This window comes from Xenopus tropicalis, chromosome 9 (genome assembly GCF_000004195.4).
Source record: "Xenopus tropicalis strain Nigerian chromosome 9, UCB_Xtro_10.0, whole genome shotgun sequence".
Classification (NCBI taxonomy): domain Eukaryota; kingdom Metazoa; phylum Chordata; class Amphibia; order Anura; family Pipidae; genus Xenopus; species Xenopus tropicalis.
The window spans coordinates 35,017,451-35,040,067 of record NC_030685.2 but is presented as its reverse complement, the minus strand read 5'-3'; the positions used below and the strand labels follow the sequence as shown (position 1 = coordinate 35,040,067).

General features: G+C 36.9%; 1 protein-coding gene across 1 annotated transcript in view; it reads right to left on the bottom strand.

The window, feature by feature from the left end:
* The window catches only part of shisa9 (shisa family member 9), a 195,698-nt gene that overhangs the window by 145,647 nt on the left and 27,434 nt on the right, over positions 1 to 22,617 (bottom strand).

The following is a 22,617-nucleotide window of genomic DNA, read 5'->3' as shown; positions in this document are numbered from 1 at the left end:
CAGATTAAATAACTTTTTTGCTAAAAATACAGCCAGAAGTCATTTAGACAATACATTTAAATCTGCAAAGTTTGATGCAAGCATCTTTCATTTCCATTGGTAAAAACAAACTGTCTGGATCTATGTAGTGTATGGCTGTGGTGCCTGTGGTTTCCATGTACTTATATTGGCTAATGCAACTGATTTGGGAAAGTGATCGATATGAATTGTAATGTTGTGATTCAGAGACTAGACCAGTGTTCGTTTTGGAGTTTTGAAAGTTTACCTTTTTCCTGACTTGTTCTAGATAAATCCCTAAAAAAGTATATTTTAAAAATATATTTAATAAAACGTCCTGTATTGCTTTAAGTTTTCCATTTTAAGTATGGAAAACCCTGCCTTGATTACCTCCTTGCATAGATCGTCCATATGTATCAGGAAAAAAATACAGCAAAACATTAATTTTTGTTATTGAACCCCCAATTAAATGTTATGTTTATAGGTTTTCCTATCGTAGCAACCAGAGAGTGGTTTGAATGAGACAATGGAATATGAATAGTAGAGGGCCTGGAAAGATAAGTAGTAAAAAGTAACAGTAACCATATAATTGTAGCCTCACACAGCAATAGTCTTTTGGCAGTTGGGCTTAGGGACCCATATTTGAAAGCTGGAAAGAGTCAGAAGAAGAAGGCAATTAAAAAACCATAAAAAAAACTATAGAATTTTGCTATTCTATAACATACTAAATGTTAACTTTTAACTAAAGATAAATGACCCCTTTAAGAACAATGTGGGCATCCCCTTTAGGAAGAATATAGTTTTTCTTATCCCTTAACACACACTGGGGAATTTCTACAGAAGACAGTCTATATTTGTGCTGTATTTAACCCTACTGTGACTATAGCAGGAACTCCTCTCCAGCATGATTAGTATTTTTATTGCTATAGCTGAACCTACACATTGTATTAACTCCGTGTCCTTGAAGAATATCATTCACAGTTTTCAGTTAGACTAAAGCTTTTTGACTTACAATATGTACAGTGAAAAGTGCTAAATGTGCTAGAACATTTCATTTACATTGACAGTACCACTGATATCTGTTTCTTGCTTTTGCAACCTGCTAAAATGTAATTGCACCAAATGTAACATCTGCTTTACTTTGCTTTGACCTAATTTTTAGGAAACAAACTTTTTTGCATACTTTTGGCACACAGCAATGCATTTGTCATGTTGCATTCTGCTAGTTCAATAAAACACATTTTGTGATGTAATAAAACTAAACGTAACTTGACACAAGTCAAAATGAATCAATTTCGGAATGGAGTAAAGGAGTCTCTTTAGGGTGGGCTGCTGATATCAAGTCTTGGCATTTAAGATTCTATGCTCTGAGAACTGAAGGAAATCATGATACAATACACGTGACTAATTAGGTATACTAATTGTTTTATAAGTAAGGTTACCCTTAGAAATGAATGCAGAAACTAATATGGTTAAATATGACGGAAAACGAGAAACTTTAAATTACAGAACATCAAACCAGCCTTGAATGTATTTATATATTGTACTGTGTACAAGGATTAAGGCAGGCTAGGCTTTTCATTTTTTGTCATTGTTATTTAAATTTTTATGAATTTTGTTTCATTTAGTATTTTAGCTGCACAGTAACTCCGGTGGTTTTGAAGAAACTTTAAAGAGCCAAAAATAAATGGCAGAATGGAAATAATTGCTTTATTAATTGTCTTATTGACCCACGTGAATGATCCAAAATCTTCATGTTCTGAAAATACATTCTGTTAGATGATCATACTACAGACTAAGTTACATACTACAGCAACTACCAACCAGCTACAAAGCACAAGGTCCTAGACTAAAACTCATACAAAAGGGGAGTGGGGAACTGCAGTGTTATTTCCCCCAACCTTCCAAGTAACGATTGTGCTGTCTCTACAAGTTAAATCAATTCACTTGAACAACTGTGCCACAAAGACAAATACAACTACATCAAACTACACAAATGTGACCAATAATGTTCAGATTCTATTTTTTCTGTCAAGAATAATGGCCTCTAATATCACTGCATTTGTTGATGGAAAGTGCTCAAAGGGCTATAGACATCTCAGTTTCTCAGTCGCAGCAGTCAAATTGTGGATAGTGACACATGAGCATTCACTCAAGCATTCCACTTCTTTTATGTGTTCCACGGCAAGGGAACACACAACTTAACAACAATTACATGAAAGCTTCAAAGCTGATTTCTTTTTTGGTTACTAGAGGCAGGGCCCTTGACAACCAGATTACATTTTAAGTTTAAGGCTAGAAAGAGAAAGAATAGAAATGTAATCATTCAGAATAAGAAAGCAGATCAACTAAAAAGTTACTTTGAAACAGGCAATTGATCTAGAACATACTTTAGATATTTGTATGGCAATCTTCCTCTTTTAAGCACAAAACATTACATTAATTTTTTTTTTACTGTAAGAAATTATATAAATATCTTGACTAACAAGACCCCCTTCCATGTAACCAGAAAAAAATTCTAAAACACCTTTTTTATTGCAGTTAAAGGGTAACAAGGCCCACAATGAAAATGAAATCAATTTAATCACAATTAATATTAACTTTAATTATATTTTTATTATAATTTCATATATCCTCATATAATTTCTGGCACCATATCATTTATATCTGGAAAACCTCTTTTTTGGCTACCCAAGTCAGAAAATGTCTAGAAAGGTTTTCATTTTTGCAGGTCATAACATACAGTATCTAGTGTAATGTGAAAGTAAATAGTATTATTTTGGCAACATGTTTCCACATTTCAGTTATGGTTGCTACCTTTTATGATACAGAGGGGGTGGGTTAATGATGTGGAGGAGGCAGGGCAATGACATGTAGGAGGTGGAGCAATGATGCAGAGAGGGTGTGGCAATGCCATGGAGGGCAGAAGCGATGACAAAGACCTAAAGAGGTAGGATTGTGTAATCTAAAGGGCCAAAAAAGTAACTATACACAGGAATTGGGATGGGCCAGGGGAGGCAGAAGGGGTGTTACAAATTTACTTTATGTTGCCAGTAAATTTGTAATACCAGCCAGGGATGTATGTAGGTCCGGTGCTGCCCTAGGCAGATGTCACACTCATCTATGCCGTGCACGTGATGTCACACACACCTGTGTCACAGAAATGACATCACACCTATTTCCTATGGAAATCCACAGCGATGGCATTGGTAATTTCAGAACAAATACTAGATACAATAACAATGACTTCTGCTTCAGACAACACATATTTACATATCAAGTATAGTAATAAAGGTCAGTTTAAGTGATACAAGCAACCAAAAAAGTATATACTTATATTACATGTATTTTATACATATATTTATATAAGGTGTGTCTGATCCAGATCTATATTTTTACAAACCTATATTTGTCCTGTCTTAGATCATGTGCCTAAGGGAACAGTAACACAGAAAAAATAAAAATGTATCAAAGTAATTAAAATATTGCGTACTGTTGCCATACATAGTAGAACTGGTGTCTTTGTTTTAGACTCTCTACCCCAGTGTTCCCCATCCAGTGGCTCGTGAGCAACATGTTGCCCCCCAACCCCTTGGATATTGCTCCCAGTGGCCTCAAAGCAGATGCTTATTTTTGAATTTCTGGCTTGGAGGCAAGTGTTCATTGCATTAAACCCAGTGTAAAGCCAAACAGAGCCTTCTATAGGCTGCTCCATAGGGGCTACCAAATAGCCAATTATAGCACTTATTTGGCACCTCTGGAACATTCTTCATGCTTGTGTTGCAACACTTTTACCATTTAAATATGGCTCACTGGTATAAAAGGTTGGGGATCCCTGCTCTACCCCATGGCTGCTGTGTAGCCATGGGGGGCAGCCATTAAGCTAGAAAAAAAGGAGAAAATACAGAGGTTACATAGCAGATAACAGATAAAATACCATTGTATTCTACTAAACTTATCTGTTATCTGCTAGGTTAAATGTGTCTTTTCTTCTTTTTTTCCAGCTGGAATGGCTGCCCCCAGACTATACGACAGCTTATTTATATAAAATATAGTAGTGTTTCTCCACCAAACACACAACAGTGCATTATACTTTAATTACTTTAATATATTTTTATTTTTTTGGTGTTACTGTTCCTATAAGGCACATATTTAATTTTTGGTGTTACTGTCCCTTCAACTTTGTATAGGTCCAATTTCCACTAGATAAGTAGGGTAATCTTTAGCGAAATGTACTACAATAGCTCTAATATAACCTGAATAGTAGTAGAACCTAGAGAGACATTACTATAATGAAGGCAATATTTCTTCTAAGTTGTCCATTCAGTCACATTTGCGCTGCTGCTGTTCCTTTTCCCAATATCTGTTCAACCCCACCTCATCTTGTATCTGTCATTTGTGATATTTTTAGCTCAGCGTGTATTAGAGCATACCTTTTGTCTTTCCCTCCTCCTTCTGCTACTCATGTACAACTGCTACTCAATACAACTCATGACAAATTTCCTCATTCTATCAGAAATACAGGTAGTGGCAGCTGAAGTTAAATGGAAACCGTAGTGAAAACTGAATCTGTATGTGCCTAAAAAGATTTACTAAACGTTCTGTAAATAGAGAAGTATTAGAATTAAATTAGTAAATATTTTCATTTGAGTTTAAAGAGATGACTATATCTTCTACAACTCTTCAGATGATCTTCTGCCTAGCACAAAGCAACAGTCCTGTCATGCTCTATAACTCAGACTGTAGCTTTCATCCTAACTGAGCTTTCTGTTAGAGAGGTCATGCAGCTCATCTGAAGCTCAGTGGTACACAGCTGCAAGGCATAAATTGCTTAGATACTGAGATGAGAAAGTTGACAAGGGAAGGCAAACACAAAACAAAATTCTTTTAAAATAACTATTAGGAAAACTGATTAGGTATGGTTATGTGGAAATCCCTCTATCCAGAAAACTCCAAAATACAGGTGTACCATTGATACCACTATCCTTTTGATTTCTTTTTAAATTAAATGGGTTTTTTTTTATCACAAAAATACACAGATCCCAAGCATTCTGGATAAAAGTTTTTATAACTGAAGTGCCACAACATTTTAGTCTTAACTTCTGGATATCCAAATGTTTATGCTCAGGTGTGTTTTAGAGAGTGTCCATTGCTTTAAAGCAGTGATGAGTGAATTTTTTCACCAGGCATGGATTTGTAGTGAATTTCCGCATTTCATTTTGAGAAATATCCACAAAAATTTGCTGCTGAAAAATATGTTGCAAGTCAAAAAAGTCGTGGTCGCGTCAAATTGGGCGCAGTCAACACAAAATTGGCACATTCGCATCAAAAAAAGACACGGCCGACAAAAAAAAGATGTGGGCAACAAAAAAGTCATGCAACATATGCGTTTCGTGAATTTTTCACTGTTTCGCAAATTTTCTTGTCATTTTGTGAATTTTATGGTGAAGCGAAATGGGACAAATTCGCTCATCACTACTTAAAAGCCATCTTATTTCATTTACATTTTATCCACACAGACAAATTAAATGGATCCTGTAGGTTAACGAGGAGCACTAATAAAAACCAGTGCTTACTGACCAGATTTCAGTTATACACCTATTTGTGGCAGACCTTATATATACTATGGATTTGTAATATTCTGACATCTCAGATAAATATAGAAAGGAGAACCAGACTTACTACTTGACTGAACTTAAGATATTTTATTTATAATTTAATCTATTAAAACAATTATTTATATAGAGCCATCATCGATCACAGCACTTTACAGAGTAAAGGAATACAAGCACAAGACATCTACATTTTATGCCTCCAAACAATGTGATTAAGTTGTAAACAGAAGAAAAAAGTACCGTATATGAATAAGAATAAAATGCCACATTTCCCAATATAATATTCTTCAGCAGTTAAACTGCATTGTGAATTTTAATTGTGCACGCACTTTTGTAATCCTGTCATTCAATTTCTGACCTTCCTTGGTTTCAGTAAGGCCTTCACCGGCTTTGTAGATGTAACATAAATATCTTAATAATAACAGTAATTAAATGTTGCTTTTATTGCAAATAGGATCAATCTTCACACATAACAAATATGCACATATGTCTGTGTTCTTTTCTTGTGTCCTTGAGCAAAGCAGTGAATCATTTGCTTTGTGGAATACTTTTCTCCCTCTGGCACGGGGACATCATTTATCCAAGTGTCAGCATTCACTTAAAAGGAAAGTTTACCTTTGAATTAACTTTTAATATATTCATAGAATTTGCTGTAAAAAACATTTCAATTGGCCTTCATTTTTTAGTTTATTTTTAATAATTAACCTTCTTTTTCTGACTCTTACCAGGATGCAGCCCAAAATGCTGTCAGGCTGTTGGAGTCACTTACCCCAGCAATTAAAATTAACTGCAAGGCTTCAATTTTAATGCTAAGCTTATTTTATTATGGTCACTTAATTCAATTTTCAGGCCTGATAGGAGGTATAGAACCAAGCTCTTAAATGCAGTGACAAAAACAACTTTCTGCTGTGTGTGTGTTGCTCAAATAAATACAGACAGATGACTCCTGGGACATCACACTAATGGCCATTAGCACACCTATAGTAAACAGCCATTGATTAATCTCAACAGACACATTAACATGTAGCTGTCTATGTAAATGTAGAGAGTTAAAGGGGTATATGCATTACCTCTCAACATAGCCAGGTATCCAAACTCATTTCTACATGTGTCCTTTATTTACTGTATGGAGAACTACTGTTAAAAGATGTTGCATTGCCTCTTTCATTAATATTTTCTGGCTTTTTAGCACTGACTGATTTTGTTTTATAGCATTGAGTTCAGCTTTTGTTGGCCCACAAAGTTAAACAATTCCATCCAACACAATGGAGAATCCAGTTGGTTGGCATTTCCAGTAAACATTATAGTCTATTCTTTAATGTTCTTCCTATTCCTTCTTATATTTTCTGCTGTTCACTGCATGTTTGAAAACGTCTATAAACTAAATAATCCTGTTACTGAAATCTAATATAAAGTGGGCGCTGCTACGTCTTTAGTGCCAATATTTTCTCTTAGAGGTGAATTTAAAATCTGTTGATCTCTGACTGCCACCTTAAGCATAACCATTTCGTAAGATCACAGTTCCTTGAGTCTCAGGTCATCTGGTGACTAATAGAGAGCTCTGGACACTTCCAGCTGACATGCACATGAACGTTGCTGCTTAAATCAATGACTCTGGGGAAATATGACAGAACACTTAGTAGTCGTCTCCTCCTCTAACATTGATATAATCATTTTATACAAGTTATAGAATATGGGGCACTGGCTCAATCCTGCTATTGTGATGGTGAAACACACTGCCTTGGGCATACAGATACTTCTTCCTTAATTCTGACCTGAGGCTGGCATGTTCTCTTTTTCTTCTGCCTTGAACTCTTTAGCTATTAATAAGGTCTTATTTACATTGGCACTGGTAGCATAGGGAAAAAATGAACGAATAATAAAACAAAATGTCATTTCTCTGGCCCTTATTAAAATGGATTGCATTTAGTCTGGAATAAGTTTATGAGTAACAAGACAGATTTTTTTATTCTGTAGTCTTTTTTTGAAGGTATCTTGCATTGTTTATCTCAATGATGTCTTAAGCTCACCCTTTTAAACCATAACCACCACCCTGTTAAATTTTTATTTTAGTCCTAGGACATTTCCAGGACCCGAAGGGATGGCACATTTTTGTTCCAAAATGTGGCGCTACAGCAGTCTGATAATACAAACCTTATTCATTATGGAGAGCTTAGGCAGATGGGTTGCCCCATGACCTTTATGTGGTTTTACTCATTTATCCTCTATTATAAAGATTTCCTTTTATTTTGCCTCTTTTTTGGTTTCTCGTGCAACTAATGCAGAAGTGCTATCCCGAGAACTGAATAAGCCAGTGGGGATGGCTCTTGCTTTTGCCAACATTGTTGTATTTTTGGAGTTGCAACAGACCCCCAAATACAGCAATACAAATCAGGATTAGGAAGAAACTTACCAGGCAGTGAGCAGCTGCAACTGCAATAGAGACACAACATATTCTGGGCAAACCCCAAAAATCCCTAGAACTCCCTTTGCAAAGTCAATTCCTTGTGAGATTGTGGTGCATTAAAATAAACACCCACAATTTTAAGCTTAGTGAAACAAATAAACACTTATAGAGCTTCTGAAAAACCTTTTAATGTTATACGGAAAAACATTCCCTGTGGAATGACTGGTCGTTGCAATACAACACTTAAAAACTTTTTGGATGTTTCCTGACATGTGGAATGACCAGATATATTTGAGTACCTGCATTAATTTGCTTATTCCTACTAAAACAATGACAGACAAACACCTACTAGAACAATGACAGACAAACACAAATGGCCCCATTACATTAGTGTAAGGCCACATCCATACGGTGCAACAAATTTGTTTAGAAGGGCCTTATCTAATTCAATTTACAATTTGACCTGATATTACCCAACACAAATCGTTTTGTTATCATATGCGGCTATGGAACCTCTTACCCAGAATTATTGGGGTCAGTAGCATTGTTTTGCCTTCAATAAGTATTAATTATATCTCAATATTTATCAAGTACAAGGTACTGGATGTTTTTGCAGAGAAAAAGAAAATCATTTAAAAGGAGAAGGAAAGGCTAATAAAGTGTTTATCTCAAGCTGCAGGCATACCTTCAGTTCTCTCAATAGTGCCCTTAATTCTTCCCATATTTCACCTGTTCAGAAGCCTCATAGGAAAAAAAATACGCTGTTCTGTAAAGAAAATTCCCATAATGCCACGCTCCTGCACCAAGACCACTGTACATACGCAGTTTGTAAGACTATGAGGAAGCTTCCTGCTGATTGGCTCAGATCACACATTCCAAAGGGGGAAGGTAGTTCTTAGCATTCTTATGGGAGGGGAGAGCGGAGAGAGCTGCGCAGACTCTGGCACAGGAATTACAGAGACAAGGAAGGACAAGAAATCCTTTTTTTTATACATGGCTCAGTGCAGCATTTCTGTGAGTGCTTATGGCTGTATTTACATAGACCTTTCTGAGAAAGCTTACTTAGTATTTACTTTTTTCTTCTCATTTAAAATGTTTGAATTGTTTGATTAAAATTGAGTTTATGGGAGTTGGCCTTCCTGAATTTCGGCACTTATTGGATAACTAGTTTATGGATAACGGATTGCATACCTGTATATCTATTTATTTATATACAGGTATGATACCTGTTATCCAGAATGTTTGGGGCCTGGGGTTTTCTGGATAAGAGGATCTTTCCAAAGTTTGGATCACTATACTTTAAAGGAATAGATCACTTTTAGTATGTTATAGAACAACCAGTTCTTGGTCTTCATTCTTTATTTTGTATAGGTTTTGAATTATTTGTCTTCCTCTTCTGACTCTGTCCAGCTTTCAAATGGGGGTCACTGACCCCAGCAGTAAAAAACCTATTGCTCTGTGAGGCTACAGTGTTATTGTTACTTTTTATTACGTATCTGTCCCATTTCGCTTTGCAATAATATTCGCAAATCAACCAGAAAACTCGAAAGAAGAATTTTCACGCAACCACACCCATTTTTGGCGCAATTGCGACTTTTTTGATGCATGCCAATATTTTCTCCAGGAATTTTCACAGAAGTTTCGCGAAACAATTCGCCAATGGCAAAATGTGTAAATTCGCTGCAAATCCTTGCCTGGTGAAAAAATTTGCTCATCACTACTTATTTGTCTATTCAGGCCTCTCCTAGTTATATTCAAGTCTCTCATTCAAGCCCCTGCCTGGTTACTAGGGTAATTTAGACCCTAGCAATCAGAGAGCTGCTGAAAATCCTAACTGAAGCTAGGAAAAAAGACCAAAACCATTCCAAAAACCACAAATACAAAATGAAGACCAATTGCAAACTATCTCAGAATAGCACTCTCTATATCATACTTATATTAATAGTTCAATTTAATGTGAACAACCCCTTTAAGTCTACTAAATAATCATTTAATTTAATAAAACCCAATGGACTGTTTTGCCTCCAGAAGTAATTATCAAAATATTAAATTGGAAATTAAATTTAATATAATTTAAATAAAGTCAATAGGGTGGAACACAATATTTTCAATTTTAAAAAAAATATATCAAGTTTCAGTATTTACAGCGCTTATATTTTAAAATAAATAGAAAAAGAAATTCCACTTAAACTGCAAAAGAGCTAAGAAGAGCACTTTAAGAAAGTTTACTTTCATTTTATTTTTTGGTTTATGTCCTCATTAGAGGGGAACCATGAGCTGTTGTGTTACATACAGTAAGTCCCTGGAAGTACACTAAAGGTGGCCATACATGATCTAGGAACAAGGTACTGTTTTATTATTACAGAGAAAAAGGATATGATTTTTTTAAAAATTGAATTATCTAATTAGAATACAGTCTATGGGAGAGAGCCTTCCCATAATTCAATTCAGAGCTTTTTGAATAATGGGTTTCCAGTTAATGAATCCCATATCTGTATATATATTTCATGATATATGTTGTCCAGTATAATAAAAAACAAATATGTAAAGTGATGTAAAATGCACGGATATATATCATTCATTCTTTCAGTCTTCCAACCCCTTCCTTTCCTTCATTTTCATGTTTCCTCCTTTGCCTTCACCTTTTTACAAGCCAGGCATTATAAGCCAGTTCTGACTGCTTTTACTAAATGCATTGACTTCAAGTGCAGGTTTTATCAGTAAACTGATTTTTTTGTTCCCTGGGAGTTTTTATTGCACTTATAGAATATGTCTGATATAGATATGTTCTGATGCAGGGACACTGTTATCAATCAGAACAATTTTTCAGTGTGAATGAAATGTATAACCCACTCCAGATACCTTGTGCTTCGGTTTAAACAAAAAAATACTTAATTCTGGAGCGCCCTCCTCTGTCCAGACTTCCCAGATGAGGTCTTATGGGGTAAAATAAAATAAATAAAAAAAAAAAAATAGCGTAATACAGTAATATGATATTAATAACCACCCCTCTAAAACGTGTTTATATCTAAAACAAATCTAGTGAACACCGCTACTAAATTTACTTCACTTTTCTGTGAAAACACATAAATACAATCCACCGCAAAATGTTTAAAGTTCGTGTCTATTTAAATAAGTGAATTTCCGTATCAATGTTATCAATCAGAGCTGGCTCAAACACATTGTCTAGCTTTGGGCCTGTTAACGTGGCCATAAGAGCACCGATATTATCATACAGAACATGCGATAATGTCTGTGTGTGGTGGGAGACAAGGTGACTTACATTGGTAAAAGCCATGGCTATTGGCCCCCCTTTCATGACGATATAATCCAAAAAATAAAATGAAAGTAAAATTTCTCAAAGTGCACTTCTTAGCACTTTTGCAGTTTAAGTGGGATTTCTTTTTCTATCTGTTTACAAAAACAGCTTTATGGTTCTATAAATATAGAAAGCTGTGCTGGAAGGAAAAATAATGTTAAAACTATTGTAAATATTGAAATCCAATATGTTTTTTAAATGACAAATGTAATTTCCAATTTGATATTTTGATCATTCACCTTGCTCCTTTTTGTCCCTATGCAATCATTAAGAAAGGGTAAATAATGCTAATGCTCCCTTATTAATCAATGTTAATTTGCCTAAATTATACAGAATATTAAAAGCTATGATAAGCCAAGTCTGTAAATTTATTTATATAGTGGATAACTGGTAAATCTTTGTTACTGAAACAAATGCTTTTCAATGTATTTATTGTTCTAGAGGATTATCCATGACCATGAATCAGTGTTGGAACAAAATGTGCTACTATTTAATTACACTGTTGGTGGGGCTGAAAAAAATCAATTCATATTGTATGGAGCAGTGGAGTTTTAGAAATGATAAACAGACCAGTACAGTCTTTTGTCACAAACAAACAAACCAGTTCCATGACCCTGCCACCACTACTGGTGGATTTGAATTTTCTTTTTATTTATAAGCAACTTTAAGCCTGTCAGATGTTTTCTGCTGGGTGGCAGAGGTGGTCAAATTTAGTATGAGCTATTATACTTATAAACCGACTGTAGTTTGGCATGGAAAGAAACAGGGGTCATTTATGAACATAGTGCAGTGTGCATCACAAATTTTTCACCCACAATGTAGCATTTTCCCCCAGAATTCCAACATAATTGCAACTACACAGGAAGTTGGCTGCACCATAAAACTCAGTTTTATTGTACTGTATCACGCCAAGGAGCGCTAGCAATTTTAGAGAGGGCATCAATTTTGAATTGCAGCATTAAAAGAGCATTAGAATGTGTTTTTTGGCACAAATTTGCTGCACCTATTGACGCAACTAGTGAAGTGTGGGCCAACAAAAAGCCTTGACCTGCCATGCTCACCCCACCCATATGTAACATCACTGTAGGGGGTGGGGTGCAGAAAGCCTCTCCCAACCTCAACCCTGCTTGACCTGCCACACTGACCCTACCGAACCCATCACGTCGCCACTTCATGTGTGATGTCACTGTGGGGGTGGTAATGAAAACATGCTCCAAAGCTAAACCCTACTTTACCCACTACTCCAACTCTACTTGACCCGTCACACTGTCACTACTTATATTCCCGTGACAGACCCACCTGTGTGATGTCACTGTAGGGGCCAGGGTGATACTGGCATGAGTATATAAGTAATGACAGCTGGAAGAGGACAGTATATAATGACTTCACGTGCTGGGTGAGCAAATGGCAGAGTTAGCCAAGGACATTGGTTTATTAATCTGAACCCACCCGATATTCAGAAGAGTAGAAGAGGCAGGATAGACACATAAAGGGTCAATTATGACCCCAGGGGGCACAAGTGCAAGGGCACTAATGGACACCCCTATCTATACACTGCACTGCATTATACCCTGCACTCTGAACTAAGCATTGGATGAAAACTCTGGTGCTCAGTGAGAGCACAGCATAAGGATGCACAGATAGCCCTGTCCCACTAGGCAAACCTAGTGGGAGGGCCCCGCAAGTTACTGGGGCTGCAAAAAAAAGGCATTCCTGGTAGCTTCAAGAGCTTATATTCTGATTTTGTCATTGGAATTTTGGCTCTTGTAGTGCAGAAAGTTAAATGTGCTCTTGCTCAATGTGGTCCCCCTTGATCCGCTCCAACACTACGAAAGTAAACGGGGAAGAGCAAGGGGTGGCATCTCCTAGACTGACACAGGGTAGCACTAGTTGCAGGATCACTGCTGATTTCATTTTGCAGAAAACAATATTTTGTTTATTAGAAGTTTTAGCCATTAATAGTTGTCACCTGAGGTTAAAGAAGTTATTTCAAGTGGTGCATTATCACATGGGCAACCTTGGGCGAGGAGGGGTGCTTATAAATGTACAGATTATTTAAATGTTTTTGGCACACTCAGTATCCAAAGGGTTACGTTAGCATAATTTGAGTGTGTGGCACAGTTTGGCAGAAAAAAAGAACAACTTCCAGTAGGTTACCAACACTGAAAGGAGCATGTTATCTTCCTTAGATGCTTCATGTTGCTTTGCTTTGTTTAACAATCTGGCTAATGGGCCCACAGCCCAGAATCCAGACTGAGCTTACTGTGTGTCACTGAGAAGCTTGAGCCAGCAAGGTTCACATGTGAATGTTGCAAGTGGCCTATGTATCCAAAATGTTTCCCAAATTCAAAATTTTCACTGGGTGTATAATTATCTTGTTGCTCCATGTATAATTAACCTTGAGACACCCTGCATATACCTTTTTCTTTCATTTCAGTGTGTTCACTGCTTTGTGGTTAAATAAAAAAAACAAATGATCTTATTCTTACCTTAATGTTGCTCTGTAATTTTTTTGCCTGCTTGTAAGTGTGCATATCTATGATATTGGAGAATATTCTAAACAAAGTACCAAAATGCCCAATTTTTGGAGCTTTGGGATCATTTTACAAATATTTCTTCTCTTTGATAAATGTCTTATGTGGGCTTTGCATTTACTTAAGGGTGAACCTTTTGCCTTTGGTACAGTTTTGAAATTTAGAAATTAGATATAGATATATCTTCCCAATAATTTAGCCATGTGGCCCTTTCATTAAAAAAAAGTGTTCTGTTGTATTGGAAAAAAACTCATTATTATCCACCCCTTGCCTTCCCCTTAACTCAAACTTTCTGTGGTCTTGGGAAGTTTTTCATAAAGTAAAATGAGTGCACAGGCATATTGCTGTGTGGCAATTGTCTTCTAAGAGCTACCTTGGTGCATTTTATTGTGCCAATGGTACAAAAAAAAACATGGTGGGCCTTAAATTTGGATTCCTGAGAGTCAGTTGTGGACAGCAGAATATGTAGTATGGCTGTAAGGGGTAGACGTTTCTAAAATTTAGTGATTAGAGAATCTGTCCAGTTCTTCTTTGCTGAAAAACTGTTGAAAAACTCATGAAACACCAAAAAATAGAGAAATGCATTATAGTCCATAGGTGCAGCTACCGTGCAACTTTTTTTTATGCATGTGACTTTTTTTTTCTCACTCCAAATGCACTAAAGTCAATGGGCCTTTTTCTTAAGTTTTTTTCTCACTCCAAAAGTCAATAGGTATTTTTTTCACTCCAAATTTTTGCTGCCGATTCATTGTGCAGATGGCAAAATGTGAAATTTTGCAGCAAATCCATTCCTGACAAAAAAGTCTCTCATCACTATTGTTCTTTTCTGATTCATTCATTCATTGTTCTTTATTGATTTCTTTTCTTTGTTTTTTTTCTTTGTTCGAATTTCCCTTAGGCGTCCTTTGTGAGAATTTCTTTTACACAATTTGAAATTGTTTCTTTTTGTTTTAACCTTGGCATTGTTTGTGGTAAAAAAAAAAGTAATGTTGGAATTTGAAAAAGATTTAAAAAGTCTTACCACTAATCAGTCTGAGGCAGTAACCCTGATGCCGCCGCCGCCACCGCCCCTGGTAACTGGACTCTCCTTGCTCCCTGAGGTTTTACCTCAAATTGAATCACCTTTCATGTGATAAACCATGAGATAACTGGGCCATTATGCAGAAACCCAAAGCAACATATCAACAGTTGCCTTTAATATTCTTGCAGTTAAAATAATAACAAATGTCTGGCTAGTTGGTAAGGGTTAATATACAGGGGCTAATGCTGCACAACTCCATCAGATTTTTTTGGCTGCTGTTATCATTAAGAAATCAGTGCAAAATATCAAGCTTCAAAATTCTATAGTATTATATTTTGGTGGTTTCAGAAAAACAGCAAAGTCATAAACATTTTGTTCTTGAAACCTCCTAGAGCGCACTGCAAAATGTAAAACCATTAAGCATGCTGGGATTCATCACATGGTCTTAAATTTAAATAACTACTTGTTCCTCTTTATGGCATCTGTCAGTAAATTCTAGTGAGGCAGAAATATATTTAGACATATACCAAAACCAAGGGAATGTGAATGTGAGGAATAAAAAAAACCTACTCTGCTTCAAATGAAAATTCCGTTCCTCTAATCTAAAGGGGTGGCCTCTGGTGCGCTGATCTTTTTATGGGAAAAAAGAACATCCCCCATCTGCCTATAATCCCCTCTAATGTACTTGTACAGAGTAATCATGTCCCCTCGCAAGCGCCTCTTTTCCAGAGAAAACAACCTCAACCTCGACAGTCTAACCTCATAGCTTAAATCTTCCATCCCCTTTACCAGTTTAGTTGCAAGTCTCTGCACTCTCTCCAGCTCATTAATATCCTTCTTAAGGACTGGAGCCCAAAACTGCACTGCATACTCAAGGTGAGGCCTTACCAGGGACCTATAAAGGGGCAAAATTATGTTCTCATCCCTTGAGTCAATGCCCTTTTTATACAAGACAGCAATTTATTTGCTTTAGTAGCCACAGAATGACACTGTCTGGAATTAGACAACCTACAAAAAAACCCCAGATGCTTCTCAGTTAAAGATCCCCCCAACACACTACCATTTAGCGCATAACTCACATTTATATTATTTCTACCAAATGCATAACTTTGCACTTTTCAACATTTTCCATTTTTTTGTCCTATCCCTTATTACACCTTCTAAAAGCTTTCCTACCCCTGAAGTCGGACTAACAGACCTATAGTTTTCAGACTGAGAACGGGATCCTTTTTTAAATAATGTAACCACATTAGCAATTTGCCAGTATCTCGGCACCATGCCACACCTTAATGAATCCTTAAAAATGTGAAGAGGTTTGGCAATCACAAAGTTAAGCTCATTTAATACCCTGGGATAAATACCATACTGTTCTGGACCTTTGTTTACCTTTACATGTCCAAGTCTCATTTGAATTTCCTCCTGAGTGACCCATGAGTCAGCAGTTATATTACTAGAAATTTTAGGCCTTTTGGAAAGAAAACATCTGAACATCTAAAATTTTGTGTTTTAGTTACTCCCTTATAGAGCTGTCTCTGCAGCATTATCTCAAAGGAGACCATGTTGTGATCACTCTTCCCCAAATGCTCACCCACACAAATGTTAGAGATGAGTTCAGTATTATTGGTTATCACCAGGTCCAAAAGAGAATCATTTCTAGTAGGTTCTTGAACTGCCTAAAATAAATATTTATCATTTAGCATATTTACAAACCTGCTAGCTTTTTCTGATTTGGTCACCCTATTACTCCAGTTAATCTCTGGATAACTGACATTCCCCATAATAACAACTTGACCCATTTGTGAGGCTTTCTTCATTTGTAATAGTAGCTGGGCTTCATTTTCTTCACTTATACGGTATGGTTTGTACCATACACCAATGATAATTTTCTTAGTAACTTTTAGACTTGCTAAAATCTCCATCCAAAGGGATTCCACACCCTTTCCATTGCAATCTCTGGTAATTTCTTTAGGCCATGGTTTTAATTCTGACTTTACATAAATACAAACCCCTCCACCCCTTTCAATCCCTCTGTCCCTCCTAAAAATTGTGTGACCATTTAAATTCACAGTCCAGTCACATATTTCATCTCACCAGGTCTCAGTGATACACATTATATCATAATTTTCAGCACCTGCAATAAAATCCAGTGCTCCTAATTTACCTGACAAGCATTTGCCAGCATACAGTGGAGTTTATATTACATTACTATTAGGCTGTTTTCTTTGTAATAGAGGGATTTCCTTAGATGGCAAACTGTATGCCCCCCTCACTTCTCCCCCATGACACCTTGCTAATCCCACTGCCAGGTCAACATTAGCTTTCCCATAATACTCTAGCTCAAGCCTTGCCTTTAAACACTCCTTCAGCCTCTTAGCCATTCTTTCCCATAGCACAGCCAACCCCCTTTCAATGAGGTGCAATCTGTCAATGCTATATAGACTGTACCCCAAGGAAAAGTTAGTCTAGGAGCCCAAACCTTTCCTTCCTACACCAAGGGGCTGATTTACTAAGACACGATTTCGAATCCGAATTGGAAAAATTCCGATTGGAAACGAACATTTTGCGACTTTTTCGTATTTTTTGCGATTTTTTCGGCGTCTTTACGATTTTTGCGTAAAAACGCGAGTTTTTTCGGCGCCTTTACTATTTTTGCGTAAAAACGCGAGTTTTTCGTAGCCATTACGAAAGTTGCGCAAAGTCACGATTTTTTCGTAGCGGTAACACTTGCGCGCAAAGTCGCGCCTTTTTCGTAGCGTTAAAACTTAAAAGGCGCGACGTTTCGCGCAAGTTTTAACGCTACGAAAAAATCGCGACTTTGCGCAACTTTCGTAATGGCTACGAAAAACTCGCGTTTTTACGCAAAAATCGTAAAAACGCCGAAAAAATCGCGTTTTTACGCAAAAATCGTAAAGACGCCGAAAAAAATCGCAAAATTACCGATCATTACGAAAAAAACGCAATCGGACGCATTCGGCCCGTTCGTGGGTTAGTAAATGTGCCCCCAAGACTTTAGCCACGCATTTTGCTTCCTAAGTTGTCGCTGTCTTCCTAAACTTGCATTTGGCACAAGCAAAACTTGACATTGGAGGACCTTTTTACTTAATCTTAGAGCCTAGATCCATGAACTCACTCTTTAAGGTCCCCCACCTACCATTAATTTTGCCATTAGTACCAATATGTATCAAGACAGCTGGGTCATGCCCAGTCCCTCCCAATAATTTGTCAACCCGATCAACCACATGCCGAACCCTGGCACCAGGAAGACAGCAAACTGTTCAACTGTAGCAATTCGGACGACAAATTGCCCTGTACACTTTCCTAATAATTGAATTGCCTATAACCACAATCTGTTTAGGCCTAGTCCTGCCCTGCCTTCCCACCACTTACAGAGAAACTGGTCTCCTGAGAGATCAACCCCATCTAGAACCACCAGTCCTGAGTTAAAACTCCTAACACAATCTGGCAAATCTGTTGGGATTGCATAAACACCGGAGCAGCCTCCCTTTTCATAGATTTTCTAATTATTACCCAGCTGACTGCCTCATCATCCTGCCACTGCTCTCCTCCCCCCAAACTATCTAACCCGATTAGCTCCAGTTCATTGAGCTAGAGACAACTCTCAAGATTGTCATTCAAACACAGTGTTGCAATTTGTTCCTCCAGGGCTCTAACACAAGCCTCTAAAGTGGCAATTCTCTCACATCCACAAGAATTAAAGGAACAGTAACACCAAAAAATGAAAGTGTATAAAAGTAACTAAAATATAATGTGCCGCTGCCCTGCACTGGTAAAAGTTGTGTGTTTACTTCAGAAAGTCTACTATAATTTATATAAATAAGCTGCTATGTAGCCATGGAGGCAGCCATTCAAAGGAGAAAAGGCACAGGCACATAGCAGATAACAGATAAAACACTATTGTATTCTACAGAGCTTATATGTTATCTGCTATGTAACCTGTGCCTTTTCTCCTTTTTTCCAGCTTGAATGGCTGCCCCCGTGGCTACACAGCAGCTTATTATATAAATTATAGTAGTGTTACTGTAGCAAACACACCAGTTTTACCAGTGCAGGGCAACAGTGCATTGTATTTATTACTTTAAAGCTCTTTCATTTTTTAGTGTTACTGTTCCTTTAAGCACTCTGGAGCTCTTGTTCCATATCTGCAGGCATGTAGCAGACTGTGCAGACCTTCAATCTTGATGCCACTCATTCTTCCAGTTACAGAAAATAGTTAAACAGAAGAGGGGGAAAAATGAACTTTTTACCTGTTTTCAGCTCCTTTTGTTTTTAACTTTTAATTCCAACAGAGTACCCTCTAACTCCTGTCCTCTATCCATTTTCCAGCTAGGCATATATAATATGTTAGAGAGGCCTAATTTACCACAAGCAAGAATGATAAAGGCTTACCCTGCCCAAACAGCAGGGATTCTGAACCATGCAGCTGTGCATCAGCAGAGAAACAAAACAGGTGTGCTGAGATAGGCAGAGATTTTATAAATTTTAAAGATATGTACAATTAGGTGCAACTATAAATAACCACTTTGTACTAATGTTCAGATACAGTAAGTAGATTTAAGCCATTTTATTAGAGACTAAAGGTGGCCATACACTGTAAGATTTGCTCATTTGGTGAGGTCGCCAAACAAGCATCTGTCCCCAGATATGGCCACCTTGGGTTGGAGATGCTAATGCAGTTGTTTGGCCCTAGGGCCCTAGGGCCGAATCAATCTGAAGGACCCAACTCAACAGCTTAAATCTACCAATATATGGCCAGTTTTACCTTTGCTAAACATCCTACCAAGACAAAAAAGTGAAAGTACACATACTGTGAAAGTCATTGATATAAAGCAATGAGCAATGTATTACAACAAACTAAGGGGCTCATTTATCAGCCCCCAGTTTCAAAGTTCAATATTTTATAAATAAGCACCCAAATAATACATACTGATTATTCCCATGAGCATTTCTATTTTTTCCATTCATTTTTTATAGCTTTGTAGGTAAAACTATGTCATTTAATAATTGCTTCCTCCATGAAACATGAAATGTGCAGCTACAAATATGACTTCAGCACATACAGATCCCCAACATCAGGGGATGCAACACAGTAATTACAAATTCTGCACATTTATCATGACAAAGCCAACTAAATTCATAATGATAAATTTAGCCACGTATAGATTCACATTTTGCCATTGGCACCTTTTTTTCACAAAACTGCAGTGAAAATTCACTGCAATAAAAGAAAATTTGCCAAGAAAAAATGCCCATTGACTTTAATGTATTTGTAGAAAAAAGCCACACGCATAAAAAGAAAAGTTGTGAGTAAAAAAAAGTTGTGCAGTAAGAAATACACTAGAAACTAGAAATGCATACTTCTTCATATAGTATACCTTTACCTGAACTATTATGGTTGTATTTTTTCACAGTATCACTTATAAGTATAAGTACTTGTGTATAATAATTATCCTCACAATTATCTCATCGATTTAACAAGCTAAATTATCTGTACTGCCATATTCAAAGGACTATAGAATGTATTACAAGCAGGAACAAAGGAAATAGAAAAATAATACCAATGTGAAATGTTACAAAACACAGCTTTTTATAATACAGGTCGAATTTTAGTGTCGTAATTTGGTGCTGATATATGTTCAGCAAGAAATCAATTATGTCTCTGAGATATTGGCCTCTGCTTTCCCTGCAGAGCTATATTTGCATGCATGCAGCACCATGACAACCAAAAATGAGAATCAGATGCCATGTTAACAAAGATGGGTGAACGAGTCTTAACCTCAGGTACAGAACAGGAACCATTTAGAAAAATGATTCCTGAATGTAATTCAAAGAAGCTTCTGGGATCATTTACAACTGCAAGTGCAGTTTGCAAAGGGTATTTTTGGGTGGAAATAGCCATGTATTTAACCCCAAATTCAGTATTTTCCCTCAGTATAATTGCAACTGTGCAGGGAGTAGTGCCTGACACATAAAAATAAACTCAGTTGTTCTTCAAAGAATCTATATTTCTATTGAACCCACTCCACAACATTGACAAACACTTATATAGAGCACTTTGGGTGGCACAGACTACTCGGTAATAATAAAGAAAATCATTTAAAATAGAGATTTTTTTGCAAAAGGTTGTGCTAAAGTTAATTACATATTTATTGTATTTGTTAGAGAAAACTAATTTTACATGACACTTCAGAAACCTTGTCACTTGAGAAACTAATACTTAATTGAGAAATTAATACTAAAACTTGGGGTAAATAGGAGTTACACATAAATACAAATGCTCAAGTGAGGAGATCTTTGCATCTGTTTGAGAGTCAGATATTAGCATTAGATATTTGCATTGCCCATACTCTGATGCATAGTAAATATCGGCCAGTCATTTATCCCCTCACTAAATGTACCTCAAATTTATGGTCCTGGGACTTTAATCTTCTCCATGCTCACTTATTTTGCCTAAAGGTCCATATTAACTTGATTATTCTTTTTAGTGCTTGCTTCAGACTGAATGTGTGCATGTACGGAGAGGTTAACAATGGTTGCTTATTACGGATATGCACTAAGCCATGATATTTATAAACCTACTAGTGTGTGGGTGTAGCCATGGGAAAGGTTGCTGTTTGTGGTCCTTGCTCTATATTTAGTCCTGTGCTTATTTCTTACACTTACAGACATTTCTACTGGTGTTAGCAGTATCACATATCAAGACTGGAAATATTCCTATTAAATACATGTAAGGATCTATCAGAGTAAATTTTAAACTGAATTCTCCATATGAATTATAACCCAGACTTGCAGACAATCTACCCTTACTATGCCAGGAGACTGTTTGTGCACCTACAGTATATCAAGCAGGCTGGGTTGGAGGTCAGCCAAAAGAACCTGAAATGATGGCCTTACATTTTGAAACATAAGCACCACTGAAGATTTACAGTATAGTGAAAAACTGCGATTCATAGATAGTTTCAGTTACCTTGATAGTATTTTACGAAAAGATGGCGACACTGAAGATGTCATCCGAAACAGGTTTTGCAAAGCAAAGAATCATCATAAGAACTATGTGCAATGTTTGGAAGTCCACACAATAACAACAAGGATTTAGCAAATCTTTTAGCCACATAAGATTTAAAACTGTGACCTTTTTACATGGGAGGCAGATTTATCAAAGTTCGAAATTAGAGCTCATTGCAGATCTCACCCACTTTCTATTCATTATAAGGGATTTTTAGAAGCGTATTTGTCAATGGTTGAAAGTTCACCATTTTATAAATATGCTTCTAAAAATCACATAGGAATGGATAGAAAGTGGAAGAGTTTATCTGAGTGATAAGTGTGCCATGAGGCAGATTGTCAGCCTACGTGTAAGCACAGGTTGACACATATGCGTGAAAAATCTTCTAATTGCGCCTGCACCCGGAAGCCCGCTTATATGCAGGCTGACAATCTGCCTTGTGGGGGCCTTACCCTTAGGATCATCTACTGGACTCAACCACCAATATTGCCTTTCACTGGACACCAGGCACCAGGACTTACCCAAAATCACTTACACGCTGCCAATAATCCAGACTGTCGAATATAACCACTTAGACTACTATTTCTTTACATCTGTACCGTTTAAACCGGATATGAAATTTCTGGCACTGCACCAGAATGATTTTGCAGCATGCTGGAAAAGGTAGACAAGAATCTACAACTTTTGAGTTGAGCTGAGC